The sequence below is a fragment of the Orcinus orca genome, chromosome X (assembly GCF_937001465.1).
Source record: "Orcinus orca chromosome X, mOrcOrc1.1, whole genome shotgun sequence".
NCBI lineage: Eukaryota > Metazoa > Chordata > Mammalia > Artiodactyla > Delphinidae > Orcinus > Orcinus orca.
Window position 1 is genome coordinate 16,618,082 of NC_064580.1, and position 14,460 is coordinate 16,632,541.

Consider the following 14,460-nt stretch of genomic DNA (forward strand, 5'->3'; position numbering starts at 1 on the left):
TTTTTTTAAATTAATTTTTATTATTGGAGCATAGTTGATTTACAATGTTGGGTTAGTTTCTGCAGCATAGTGAATCAGTTATACATATATCCACTCGTTTTTTAGATTATTTTCCCATATAGGCCATTACAGAGTATTGAGTAGTTCTGTGCTATACAGTAGGTTCTTAATAGTTATCTATTTTATATATGGTAGCGTGTGTATGTCGATCTCAGTCTCCCAATTTATCCCCCCCTTCCCCCCTTGATAACCGTAAGTTTGTTTTCTACATCTGTGACTCTATTTCTGTTTTGTAAATAGGTTCATTTGTACCATGGTTTTAGATTCCACATATAGGCGATATCATATGCTATTTGTCTTTCTCTGTCTGACTTACTTCACTCAGTATGACAATCTCTAGGTCCATCCATGTGGCTGAAAATGGCATTATTTCTTTTTTTTTTTGTTGTTGGTACGCGGGCCTCTCACTGCTGTGGCCTCTCCCGTTGCGGAGCACAGGCTCCAGACGCGCAGGCCCAGCGGCCATGGCTCACGGGCCCAGCCGCTCCGCGGCACGTGGGATCTTCCCGGACCGGGGCACGAACCCGTGTCCCCTGCGTCGGCAGGCGGACTCTCAACCACTGTGCCACCAGGGAAGCCTCGTGGCCTCTCCCTTTTTTATGGTTGAGAAATATTCCATTGTGTATATGTACCACATCTTCTTTATCCATTCTTCTGTCGATGGACATTTAGGTTGCTTCTATGTCCTGGCTATTGTAAATTGTACTACAGTGAACATTGGGGTGCATGTATCTTTTCGAATTATGGTTTTCTCAGGGTATATGCCCTAGAGTGGGAATCCTGGATCATATGGTAGCGCTAGTTTTAGTTTTTTAAGGAACCTCCGTACTGTTCTCCATAGTGGCTGCACCAATTTACATTCCCACCAACAGTGCAAAAGGGTTCCCTTTTCTCCACACCCTCTCCAGCACTTATTGTTTGTAGATTTTTTAATGATGGCCATTCTGACCGGTGTGAGGTGATAACCTCATTGTAGTTTTGATTTGCATTTCTCTAATAATAAGTGGTGTTGAGCATCTTTCCATGTGCCCGTTGGCCATCTGTATGTCGTCTTTGGAGAAGTGTCTATTTACACGTTCTACCCATTTATTTTTTTAAAGATTTTTTTGATGAGGACCATTTTTAAAGTCTTAATTCAGTCTGTTACAATATTGCTTCTGTTTTATGTTTTTGTGTTTTTGGCTGCAAGGCATGTGGGATCTTAGCTCCCTGACCAGGCATCAGACCCCTCACCCCCTGCATCGGAAGGCGAAGTCTTAACCACTGGACCGCCAGGGAAGTCCCCCGCCCACTTTTTGTTTGGGTTGTTTGGTTTTTTTTTTAAATTTGAGGTGCATGAGCTGTTTGTATTTTGGAGATTAATCCCTTGTCAGTTGCTTCATTTGCAAATATTTTCTCCCATTCTGTGGGTTGTTTTTTCATTTTGTTTATGGTTTCCTTTGCTGTACAAAAGCTTTTAAGTTTAATTAGATCTCATTTGAGGCCTGGTGGATTTTCATGAGTGGAGAACCTGACCCAGAAAGAAGCTTTGAGCTGCAGGATGAGTTCAAAGGCCGCTGAGCACCCCGATCACACCTGCCATCGGACATCTGCCTTTGTTTAGCCGCGTTGTTCAATTAATGACCTTTGGCTAAGTACTACACTGACAGAGGTTCTTTCTGTTTATGTAGTAGCTCTTGTTGGTGGCCCTAAACAGTAGTTAACTATTGACTATAAAGATAGCAGTCACCTCTTAAACCTGCTGAGTACCCAACCAAATTCTAGTAATAGTGCTTGTTATGGGTCAGGCACTGTTGCGAGTGCTTGACAAATACGAATCTATATAAGCTTCATAACAGCCCAATGAGATGAATATTGTCATTCCATTCTTTTTAAAGATGAGCATGTCCAGGCACTGAGAGATTAGGCAACTTGCCCCAGGTCACACAGCTAGTAAGTGGTTGAATCAGGATTTGAGACCAGATAGATTCCAGAGTCCAGATGCTATGCTGCCTCTCCACAAGCCTATTATTAGGTTTCCAAAGGCTGCTTCTGTTTGGAAATCAGCCACAGAAAATGACTGACAATAACTTAAGGCCACAGTAATCAGCCACGGTCTGCATGATAGGAGAACAAGGCCAGACTTAGAAGAATGTGCCCTGTGATGCAGTCTGTGGTTTGGTGAAAGCCAACCCAGGGCGACGCAACCACAGATGGAAGAAAAGGTTTGCCCTGCTCTTGTCAGGCCATGCAGAATAGATCAAAGGCAGCACCACAGTTGAACTGCAGATCTGGTGGTCCCAGCATTTCATGCTGAAATTCTCTTCACCTTGAGCACACCCACATTTCAGTAGGGAAGAGTTTAGAATCCTTTTTTTTTTTTACATTTCTACATTGGCTATTAGAACGAAATGATCATACCTACCATTATTCACACATCTTACCATGTTTCAGGAAACCCATGCTTCCAAGAAAACACTCTGGCGCCTCTTTTAATGAATTTCCCTTGGGGTCCTGTCATGGGTAGGTACATCTTATCTTCCATATGTACAAAATGCAAAGCTAAAGTTAAAATCCTTCTTTGGCTTCTCACTGTTCTTAGGACAAATGTCTAAATCCTCAGTGAGCCTAAAACGAGCAGGATGATCTACTGTCAATCTTGTTTCCATTTCTCAAAAGCACCTTTGACGTGGGAGTGCGCCGGGCATGCCCTCTTCCTGCGTCAGCTCAGCTGGTTACTCAGTGCAGCTCGGTTAGCAGATCACATCTGAAAGGCTTTTCCTCAGCCTTTCCCGATCACCCCCAGTCCTCCATAACACTCTTTATAATGCAAATGTGCACTATGTGTGTAATTTATCCATTCAATATCCATCCCCTTCTCCCCCAGACCCTAACTCCATGACAGCCATCATGTCCCTGTCACCTACAACTCCAGTGTCTGCTTTACAGGTGTTCAATATGTATTGTGAAATGAATGAGTGTTCATAAATGTTTGCAATTGCCTGACATAAGCAAGCCCTTCTGTAGCTTCTATGCCCTGTAGCAAATACCAAAAGGTGAAACGTGGATTTTCTTAAAACAGCTAGAGAGAATTGTTCGACATGTAATCCCTGATGTCTGGCATCTATACTGCTCTTTTTGTAAGGAGTAGAGGGAAGAGTCCGAGGAACCCCTGTTCAGGCACCACCAGGTTAAACAATTATCAGCTCATGGGCCATCTTGTTTCCGCCAGTGTGGCCACCACTGTCACTGGTTTATTTTAAAGCTACTCCCAAGCATCATATCATCTCGACTGTAAAAACTTGAGTGTGTATCTGTGACTCTTTATAAAATTACTTTAATAACATTTGCATGCCTAAGCAATTCTTTAATATCATTACATCCAGTCAGTGTTGAAATTGTCCAAGCTGTCTGATAATAAACTTTTTTTTTCCAGTTGCTTTTTCTGGAATGCATCCGGGATCCACAGGTTGCATTTGGCTGATAAGTCTCTAAGTCTCGTAACATGTGACAATTCCTGCATCCACTTATTTTTTCTTTTATCTTGCCATTTAAAGACACTAGGCCATCTCTTCCGTAATACTTCTTGCCTTTTTTGATTTTACAGATTCCATCCTGTAAGCTGGCAGGAAGCCTGAAGGCTTGATGGGATTCCAGTGTGATAGGAGGCAAGAACATGCCTCAGGTGAGGAGGCACCTGAGCGTCTCTTGGGGCAGGAGCGTGGGCTGCTGGTTGACCAGATGTTCTCAATTTGATCCTACTTTATAAAGTTCCCCAATGGCTAGATCCATCATCTCCTTGAGGGTTGCAAGATGGGGATATTAAAACTCTAGGATTCCTTGTTAATTAGTGAAAACTTTTCTATAAAGAACTTTCCGGGGGTGGGGGTGGGGGTGGGGAAGGATGGGGAGAAGGGATAGTCAGGGAGTTTGGGATTGACATGCACACACTGCTGTATTTAAAATGGATAACCAGTGGACCTACTATATAGCACAGGGGACTCTGCTCAATGTTATGTGGCAGCCTGGATGGGAGGGGAGTTTGGGGGAGAATGGATACATGCATATGTATGGCCGAGTCCCTTTGCTGTGCATCTGAAACTATCACAACATTGTTAATCGGCTATACTCCAATATAAACTAAAAAGTTAAAAAAAAAACTTTCCCCTATCAGCTATTGGTTTACCTTGAAATTCAGTCTGTATAGGAGAGGGAGGATAAATCCTCAATTCTTTCCCTTTACCAGTTTTCAGAGTAATTACTATTGGGTGGCTCTTTGCTTCTAGGTCTTTCCAGTGGAGACAGTTAGGATGTATATTTTTTAAGGGGAAAATAGTCATGAGTTTATACTGTTATTTCCAATTCAAAATCAGTACCACTAAGCTTCTTTTGCTTTCATTTTATTTTTGTGTCTCTTTTGTCTCATGTTGAAAATCTTCGTTCCTAATGACGTCAACATAATTATATATTCATTTTATCGGTGTGTGTGTGTGTGTGTGTGTGGGGGGGGGGTCTCCAATAACAATGACACTGATAACTGAAAACAATTTAAGCCTTTTTTGGGCAGTTCTTTTTTGCTGGCTTTATTACTGTGTTGTTCAGGTCATTCCCTGGGGGGTTAGGTCCACAACTTCGTATATGGTTAAATTCATTTGTTGCATTTTGCCTCCATTTGTATTCCATTTTGTGTTATGGTTATGGAAAACATTTCTGTGGCTCGGAAGTCAGAAGAGCCCCTAGCCATAATCCTTCCAACAGGGAATTCCCTGGTGGTCTAGCGGTTAGGACTCTGCGCTTTCACTGCTGAGGGCCTGGATTCGATCCCTGTTCAGGGAACTAAGATTCCACAAGCCACGCAGCACGGCCAAAAAAATAAAATATAATCCTTCCCACAGCATGGAGCCTAGCACATCAAAAACACTCAAATATTCATTGACTTTTATGACCTGTATATATGATTTTTCTAAGTCATCCACTGGGGCGATGGCTCCCACCAAGAAAGCCCAAGGCATGGTAAGGACCATGGTTTGCTCTAAAGTTCAGCTTGATTGAGAGTTTTTAGGGTGCTTTGTAAAGGAAAGGTCAAAAGGCATATTTCAAGATCCCTAATCTAAATCCTCCGGCTTCACCCAGAGAAGCCGGTCATAAACTGGCCAGGCCGGAGTGCTGGAGAGAGAAGAGTCCCTCATCTCGTTTTACCCAAGCTCTGAAACCCTCCTCTCTTCTTTTCCTTCTTTTTTTTTTTTACATTATTATAGAGACTGTCAAAGTTTATTTTCCTTTAAGAAATGAAATGGATCTTTTTTTATTGAGGTATAATTGACATATTATATTAGTTATAGGTGTACAACATAATGATTCAATATTTGTAGATATTGTGAAATTATCACAATAAGTCTAGTTAACATCCATGACTATACATAATTACACATTTTTTGTCGTGATAACAACTTTTTAAGAGATCTATTCTCTTAGCAACTTTCACATATGCTCTATATTACATCCCCATGACATTTATTTTATAATGAGGAAAAAATTAATCAATAGTCAACCTAAGAAAGAAATGGAAAATTTCATTTGAGCCAACCTGAGGATTATAATCTGGGAGACAGCCTCTCAGAGAGCTCAGAACTGTTCTGAAGAGGTTAGGGGGCAGGGAGGCCAGTATGTCTGATTTTAGAGAAGGGGTACGTGCAGTCAAACACACATCTTGGTAGAAGGTTACTGATGTTCATGAGGGAAGAGAGGTCTTAGTTAATGGTTTTAGTGCTTTTCCAAGTATGGGAAGATGCAAGAAACTGGGTTCATAAAATTTTCTCCTGAAAATATCTAACTACCTGAGGGCCAGTTCTGCCAGTTTTCCCAGAGCACAAAAATGCCTCATCTTGTTCTTCACCATGAATTCCTTTTAGGGTATATTTTAGGTCAGTGACTGCAGCGGCTCACAACTTGATTCTTGTAGAACTGGATGGTGGGCAACATTCTTTATTTTACAAACCCTTCCCTTTCGGTCTTAATTTAGACCAAGGTTTGGGAGGCATTTCATGACCAATTTGGCCCACAACACTAGGAATGCTCATTCCCAGGTAAGGCCAGGATTTCATTGATAGGACTCTCCATGTGCTGTTAGTGGATTAGGCCCTGTTGACAGTAGCCCAAAGCCTCTGGACCGCCTGTCTTACTGGTCTGTTATGGTTCAGGAAACGGTTCCCTCTTGTTGCTTCTTCCCATAGCTAGAGTTACGCTATTACCATCATTGATCTTAAGAGAACTATATATCAATATTTGGTGAATCATTTCAAGTCACTTAGTCATTGTTATTTTTATCACAGGCTCAGTCACACATCTGGTAATGCAAGAAACAATCATTTTGTAAAATAGGCAGGATATAAACAATATAGCTAGTGACATTAATAAGGTTATATGTAAGTATTTAAGCTAAGAACTTCCATTAGCTGTGGCCCCGTATCTCCCCAGGTCATGTGACCTGGTCTGTTCTGTACCCGTCGCTATCTTTAAGGGAAATGATACATTGGCATTGTACATAAAATTCACCAAAGATGTATGCACATCCAAGGTGAGTGGTGGGTCATCGTGATCCCTTACAGGATTGAGAAAGGAATGTTATCTTCAAAGGGGTTACATGGCTGGCGCTAGAAAAAGAACAATTCATGTTTATGGTTGAGCAGGTATTTCTGCCATTAGGGAGTTCAGGTTAATGCATAAATGCAGATGCACAATGCACACGGGAGGGGAGGCAGGAGGCCCAAACGGGCAGAGTAAAAAGTTTGTTTAAATTTTTCTTGTCTTGCCTTAAAATATGAATTTTATTTCATCAAATCCTAGCTCACAGCAGATAGGGAAGACTTACAACTGTCACATGATCTCTAAAAGAAAAGTTAGCGGCAGAACCATTTATAGAAACCAGGTGTTCTGTCTTTCGGCCTCCCCCAGGGATATTAATCTTCACCATCTTGTGTATTGAGCAAAGGCTTCAAAGTTGCGGCACCGGCAGGGCTGGACGCTCAGTAGGATTGGCCTTGCACGATTGTGCGTGGCTCAGCTGGGGTGCAAAATCCAAGCAGGTCCTTTTCCCGCGGGGCCTGGAGGTGTGGCCTCACTTTCCCACGCAGGCACCCTCAGGTCTCCGGCGCCTCACCTGCCGGCTGCTTGCTGACGGAAAGATCCCTCAGCCTCGCCCTCTGGCTCTGACACCCAATGGGCGGCCGCGGGCCTCAGGTGGGCGGGGCACGCCCTGGGAGCCGTTCTGGTTGGCCCGCGGCCCGGCGAGGCGCGTGACGTTTCCGTCGCGTCGTGCTGGCGTGAAGTGGTAGCGTCCGCTCCGAGAACCTGAAGGAGAATTGGAGGCACCTGGGCCGCGCTGCTTGGGCCGTTGGGAGTCGCCGCTGCCGCCACTGCCCGCACTCCATGAGGAAGATGCTCGCCGCCGTCTCCCGCGTGTTGTTGGGCGTCGCCCAGAAGCCGGTGAGGTGGCGTGAGCGACCCGGGGTGGGGCGCGAGTGCGCCCGAGGCCGGAGGACGCCAGAGGGCAGGACGAGCGGGCTGAGTGGGCCGGGCGGGCCGGGCCTTGTGGAGCCGCGGGCCTTTGTCCTGCGTCCACGTCGTGCGCTCCGCTCCTGGCCGCGAGGGGAGCGGTGGCTCGGCCCTCGGGCGCCGACTGAGGGAGGGGGAGCTTTACAAGGTCCGTGTGGAGGTCAGGCGCGGCTCCCGGTGCCGGCCTGGTCGGTGCGCTCTGAAAGGGCCCGTTCGTTTACCTCAGACAGAGAAGGGGGCTTTGGGATTCCTCGAGTCCCCAGTTGACCGCCTCTTCCCAGCCCACTCATTTTAAATCTTCCTCTTGACCGGGAACCCGGAGACAGAGTGGCTCCGTTCACACTTCAGTTTCACCAGTTACTAGCCCTGTGACCTTGAGTAAGAGGTTTTTGTTTTTTCTTCAAAATCCCCGTGCTCAGTTTCCTCATCTCTAACATGGAGATGAGAGTACTTACCCGTGGGGTTGGTTTTTTTTTTTTTTTTTTTTTTTTTTTAAAATGAGGATGAGAGACGGTGAGGCTTAAACGAGTGACAAATATGTAAACCTTTCCCGGTAGCGCCTGGTACATAGTAGGTGCTACCTGTGTTGAACATTGTTATTATCATTTAGGATCTCTGTTGCCTTATTGATTCTCTGTATGGAAGTTCTGTCCATTGATGTGAGTGGGGTGTTAAAGGCTCCTACCAGTACTGTATTCCGGTCAATTTCTCCTTTTATGTCTGTTAGTATTTGTTTTATGTATTTGGGTGCTCCTATATTAGGTTCATATATGTTGACGGGTGTAAAATCATTATATAGTGTTCTTTATCTTTCTTTATGCTATTTGTTTTAAAGTCTATTTTGTCTGATATGAGTATTGCAACCCCTGCTTTCTTGTCATTTCCGTTTGCATTCCCTCACTTTCAATCTTTGTGTGTCCTTTGTCCTAAAGTGGGTGTCTTGTAGGCAGCATATTTTAGGCTCTTGGTTTTTTTTTAATCCAGTCTGCCACTCTGTGTCTTTTGATTGGAGCATTACTGACATTTAAGATAATTATTGATACGTATGTATTCATTGCCATTTTAAACCTTGTTTTCCAGTTTATTCTATGTTTCCTCTTTGTTCCTTTCTTTTTGTGGTTTGAGGATTTCCTTTTATTTTATGCTTGTGTTTTCTTTCTGGTTTTTGTGAATCTATTGTATGTTTTTGACTTGCAGTTGCCCTGTTTTTCAAGTATGTGAACCCCTTCCTGTATCTGTTTGCTTTAGACTGGTAGTCATATAGGCTCAAATGCATTCTAAAAAAACGTACATTTTGTCACTCTCCTTCCCCACATCTTATGATTTTGATGTCTTTTTTTTTTTTTTTTTTTTTTTTTGCGGTACGCGGGCCTCTCACTGCTGTGGCCTCTCCCGTTGCGGAGCACAGGCTCCGGACGCGCAGGCTCAGCGGCCATGGCCCACGGGCCCAGCCGCTCCGCGGCATGTGGGATCTTCCCGGACCGGGGCACGAACCCGCGTCCCCTGCATCGGCAGGCGGACTCTCAACCACTGCGCCACCAGGGAAGCCCTTGATGTCCTTTTGATTACATCTTCATGTTTATCCTTCTGCTGTTCCTTGTGTTTATCATCACTTTCACAAATAGGTTTTTTTGTTTTTGTTTTGATCTGTATAGTGGCTAATTTAAGTGATTTACTTTCCAATTGTGACTTCCTCCTTCCTATATCTTCTTTTCTATATAGAGAAGAACTTGGAGTATTTCTTTTAGGGTAGGTTTAGTATTGCTGAATTCTTTTAGTTTTTGCGTGTCTGAGAAATTCTTTATTTCTTCTCCTATTCTAAATGATCTTGCTGGGTAGCGTATTCTAGGTTGCAGATGTTTCCCTTTCAAGGCTTGAATATATTTTGCCACTCCCTTCTGGCCTGCAGCATTTCTGTAGAGAAATCAGCCGATAGCCTTATGGGGATTCCCTTGTAACTAACACTTTGTTTTTCACTTGCTGCCTTTAAAATCCTCTCTTTAACTTTTGCCATTTTATTATAATAAAATGTCTTGGTGTAGGTCTGTTTGGTTCATCTTGTTGGGACCCTCTGTGCTTCCTGTATCTGGATATCTGCTTCCTTCTTTAGGCTTGGGAAGTTTTCAGTCATAATTTCTTCAAGTACATTTTCAATCCCCTTTTCTCTTTCTTCTCCTTCTGGAATCCCTATTATGCGTAGATTGGCACACTTTATATTATCCCATAGGTCTCTTATATTGCTTTCGTTTTTTTTCACTTGCCTTTCTGTCTGCTGTTTTGATTGGGTAATTTCCACTATTCTACTTTCGAGGTCACTTATTCTTTCTTCTGCATTATTCATTCTGCTATTCATTGCCTTTAGCTCAGCTTTCGTCTCAGCAAATGAAGTTTCTAATTTTTCTTGGCTCCTCTTTCTAGTTTCTTTTTACAGTACTCTGCATTTCTGTCGATAGCCTTTCTTAAGTCCTTCAGTATTTTCATTATCTCCTTTTTGAACTTGGTATCTACTAGACTGAAACCCTAGTTTCATTGTTTGTTCCTTCAGGGGAATTTTCTTGGTCTTTTAACTGAGAGTAGTTCCTCTGCTTCTTCATTTTGCTTATATTTTTTTTACTCTCTGAATTTAGGAGAAACAGTTATCTACTGTAGTCTTGGAGGGCTACTTAAATGCAGGTGCCTCCCTGCGTAGTTTGTGTGGGTTGAATATTTTTTTGGCATGAGGGCTGTTTTTGGTTTGGATTCTTGCCGTCTCTTTCCTCTGCGTGTGCTGGTCGTTATCCCCTTGATAGGGGATGTGCAGGTGCGTGGCCCGTGTGTGCTCCCGGGGAGGGTGGGGGCAGTGGTGGGTGCCCAGTCACGGGACCCTTGGCAGCTGCAGTGGTCTGCATCCGCCTCTGGAGTCCGAGATGGCAGTGGCGGCTCGAGTCCGCCCCCCGGAGCTCGTGTAGGTGGTGCCCTGCTGCCTGAGAGTGCGCGCACGGAGAAAGAAGCTCCTATGGCGGTCCCACCTCTCTCTTCGTGCACCCCCCAACAATGGCCCCTTGCCTTTCTGAAGGGCCCAAGCTTCTTCCCGTATTCCCTCAGTTATAGTGCACCACACTCCAGCCCCCGCAGGCTGTCGTCTCCACGTAGCCAACTCCAGTCCTCTCCCTGGGTCTGACCTCCGAAGCCCAAACCTCAGCACCCAGCCCTTGCCCAGCCCAGTGGAGGAGCTTCTCAAGCTGGGGAGTGCAAGGTCGTGGTACCAACCGTCTGTGTAGGTCTCTCTCCGCTTTGCTTTCCGCAGACCGGTTGCTGCACGCTCCTCCGAGGTTCCGAAGCTCCACCTCTGTCCTGGGTGATATCTCCACCAGTGAGGGGACTTCTCAGGGTGTGAAAACCTTTTCTTTTTCACAGCTCCCTCCCAGGGGCGCAGGTCCCGTCCTGATTGCCTTCTCTCTTTTTTTTTCTTTTTTCTTTTGTCCTACCCAGTTATGTGGAGATTTTCTTGCCCTCTTGGGTGTCTGAGGTCTTCTGGCAGAGCTCAGTAGATGTTCTGTGAGAACCCTTCCACACGTAGATGTATTTTTGGTGTATTGATACTTGTGGGAGAAGGTGAGCTCCACGTCCTACTCCTCCACCATCTTGATCCAAATCTCCCTCACACTTCTTTTTTGTTTGTTTGTTTTATTTTTATTTATTATATTTGTTTATTACTTTTGGCTGCGTTGGGTCTTCGTTGCTGCGCGTGGGCTTTCTCCAGTTGCAGCGAGCGGGGGCTACTCTTCGTTGTGGTGCGCGGGCTTCTCACTGCGGTGGCTTCTCTTGTTGCGGAGCACGGGCTCTAGGCGCACGGGCTTCAGTAGTTGTGGCACACGGGCTCAGTAGTTGTGGCTCGTGGGCTCTAGAGCACAGGCTCAGTAGTTGTGGCGCATGGGCTTAGTTTCTCGTGGCATGTGGGATCTTCCCGGACCAGGGCTCGAACCCGTGTCCCCTGCACTGGCAGGCAGATTCCTAACCACTGTACCACCGGGGAAGCCCCGAAGCTCAGGTTCTTGATGTCTCATCGCAGAAAGAATTCAGTGAGAGACAAAGTGATAGGTAAGAAGTGGATTTATTTAGAGAGAAACAGACTCCACAGAGTGTGGGCCATCTCAGAAGGTGAGAAAGGCCCCCCCCCCCCAACTTCTGATACGACTTTTAGCTTAACTTTCGCTTAATGTGGCTCCTTTCACCCATTGTATCAGTGAATCTTACTATTTTTGAGATTCATAGTAATGAAATGGGAGAAAGTATCTAAGTAGCTTTCTGACAGTCAAAATCTTTGACCTTACCTTCTTGCTCTTTATTATGTAGAACTGTCATTGTTTCTTGTTAGGAATTTAGGATGGAGAAAGAGAATTTTTCCTTTTCTTGGTTACTGTTGCTTGACTGGTTTGGTCGTTAGTTTTCAGTCTCCAAAATGCAGTTTCTGTAGTTGTATCTGGAGATTTATTTTGCAAGACAAGATATATATATTTCTAGCCCCCCAAAACAATTTAACTGTCAAAAATAACATATCCATTTCATGATTGCCGCACATAACGTTTTGTTTGTCACCTCATACTTCTCAACTTTTCTTCTTCCCAAATTTCTCAATTTTTTTCACTTATTCTTAGATGTATTGGACTCTCTCAATCTCTAACTTAACTGAAGCATTTGTCTCTAGCAGTTCAACTTTTTTTCTCCAGCAATGTCATGGTTTTTGTTGGCTTTATTGGATAATGGTATATTGATGGGTGAAGAGATCACTAGATAATAGCTTTCTGCCTGTTGGCTTGTACACTTAGCAGATCAACCTTACCCCTTCTCACCAAGATCAAGACCATTGCTACAGGTTGGATGGTAAGGTAACACACTGTATGAACATATCAAAAGTACTTTTTGTGGGGTCTGAAGAATGCTCTTCAAGTCTGCATGAGAAGAAGTCATATTGGTTTACGTATGCGTGACGTGGCAGAATGTGGCTAAAGTAGTACAGTCCTCCTAACTGATTAAATGTTTGTGGTCTAACCTGGACCTTAGCCATCACACAGAGTACTATTGCTGTGAGCAGAGTGAAAAGGAAACATTTCTGGCAGCTTTTTACCCGCGCCCCTTCCCCCCACCAAACAGTGACAGCCACCTGAACATCAACAAGGGAGCACTGGGGATTTCCATGGCGGTTCAATGGTTAAGATTCTGCGCTTCCAATGCAGGGGGCGCAGGTTTGATCCCTGGTTGGGGAACTAAGATCCCACCTGCTGTGCGGCGTGGCCAAAAAAAAAAAAAAGGGAGCACTGGGATTCTTCGGCGGCCGTGCGGGTTTGAGGAGGCAGCTCGTGGGGGTGAGGTGCTTAAGGTGAGGTGACACAGACCTTGGAGCCAGATTTGCTGGGTTTGTACCCCAGCCCCAACAGTTAAGTGCTCTATGGTTTGGGCAACTCAGGTAGCATGAATCTCATCAGCACCGAGAGAAAAGCTTCACTGAAAACTCATTGCAGGTCCCACCCCCTCAACTCAGATGGCAACAGTGCAGTCAGAGGCCTGCCCCTCTAAGCCTCAGAATAGGAATTCTGTAGCAATAGGAATTGAGGTTAAAACACAGATGCCACCAATCTGCACACCAAATGGCATGAGTCAATGACACCAGCTCCGAGATCTGTTTTGAGCCCAAGCAATGGTCCAAGTTGCACATAGGTCACCTTGCTTGATCTAACAACAGATCAACCTCAGAGGCATTTTTGTCAGAATTTCACCCACTGAAAAAACAGCTGGCTAATCTGGTTTTTTTCCCAGTAATAAATGAGAAGCTTTTATTTTATTTTTTAAAAATTTTGAATTTTATTTATTTTTTTATACAGCAGGTTCTTAATTAGTCATCAGTTTTATACACATCAGTGTATACCTGTGAATCCCAATCACCCAATTCATCACACCACCATCCCCACCCCACCGCGGCTTTCCCCCCTTGGTGTCCATACGTTTGTTCTCTACATCTGTGTCTCAACTTCTGCCCTGCAAACCGGTTCATCTGTACCATTTTTCTAGGTTCCACATACATGTGTTAATGTACAATACTTGTTTTTCTCTTTCTGACTTACTTCACTCTGTATGACAGTCTCTAGATCCATCCACGTCTCAACAAATGACCCAATTTCATTCCTTTTTATGGCTGAGTAATACTCCGTTGTATATATGTATCACAACTTCTTTATCCATTCGTCTGTTGATGGGCATTTAGGTTGCTTCCATGACCTGGCTATTGTAAATAGTGCTGCAATGAACACTGGGGTGCATGTGTGTTTCAGAATTATGGTTTCCTCTGGGTATATGCCCAGTACTGGGATTGCTGGATCATATGGTAATTCTATTTTGAGTTTTTTTTTTTTGCGGTACGCGGGCCTCTCACTGTTGTGGCCTCTCCCGTTGCGGAGCACAGGCTCCGGACGCGCAGGCTCAGCGGCCATGGCTCACGGGCCCAGCCGCTCCGTGGCATGTGGGATCTTCCCAGACCAGGGCACGAACCTGCGTCCCCTGCATCGGCAGGCAGACTCTCAACCACTGCACCACCAGGGAAGCCCTATTTTTAGTTTTTTAAGGATCCTGCATACTTTTCTCCATAGTGGCTGTATCAATTTACATTCCCACCAACAGTGCAAGAGAGTTCCCTTGTCTCCACACCCTCTCCAGCATTTGTTGTTTGTAGATTTTCTGATGATGCCCATTCTAACTGGTGTGAGGTGATACCTCATTGTAGTTCTGATTTGCCTTTCTCTAATAATTAGTGAGGTTGAGCAGCTTTTCATGTGCTTCTTGGCCATGTGTATGTCTTCTTTGGAGAAATGTCTATTTAGGTCTTCTGTCCAT

At 44.6% G+C, this 14,460-nt stretch overlaps 1 protein-coding gene and 1 long non-coding RNA gene across 6 annotated transcripts in view; one reads left to right on the forward strand and one right to left on the reverse strand.

Moving 5' to 3' along the window:
* PDHA1 (pyruvate dehydrogenase E1 subunit alpha 1) overlaps positions 1-14,460 on the forward strand; it is a 73,530-nt gene that overhangs the window by 42,783 nt on the left and 16,287 nt on the right. Inside the window, exon 1 of one of the 5 annotated variants that reach the window (XR_007474811.1) lies at positions 3,647-3,724. The exons of 3 other annotated variants lie outside the window; for them this stretch is intronic. The gene's annotated coding sequence lies outside the window, so the exon portion shown is untranslated. Of the gene's footprint in view, positions 1-3,646; positions 3,725-7,358; positions 7,525-14,460 lie in introns of those variants that run through there. One more of the 5 variants, XR_007474809.1, reaches the window with a different exon arrangement.
* Positions 1-14,460, reverse strand: part of LOC117199024 (uncharacterized) — a 46,875-nt gene that overhangs the window by 18,074 nt on the left and 14,341 nt on the right. The gene's annotated exons all lie outside the window — the stretch shown is intronic.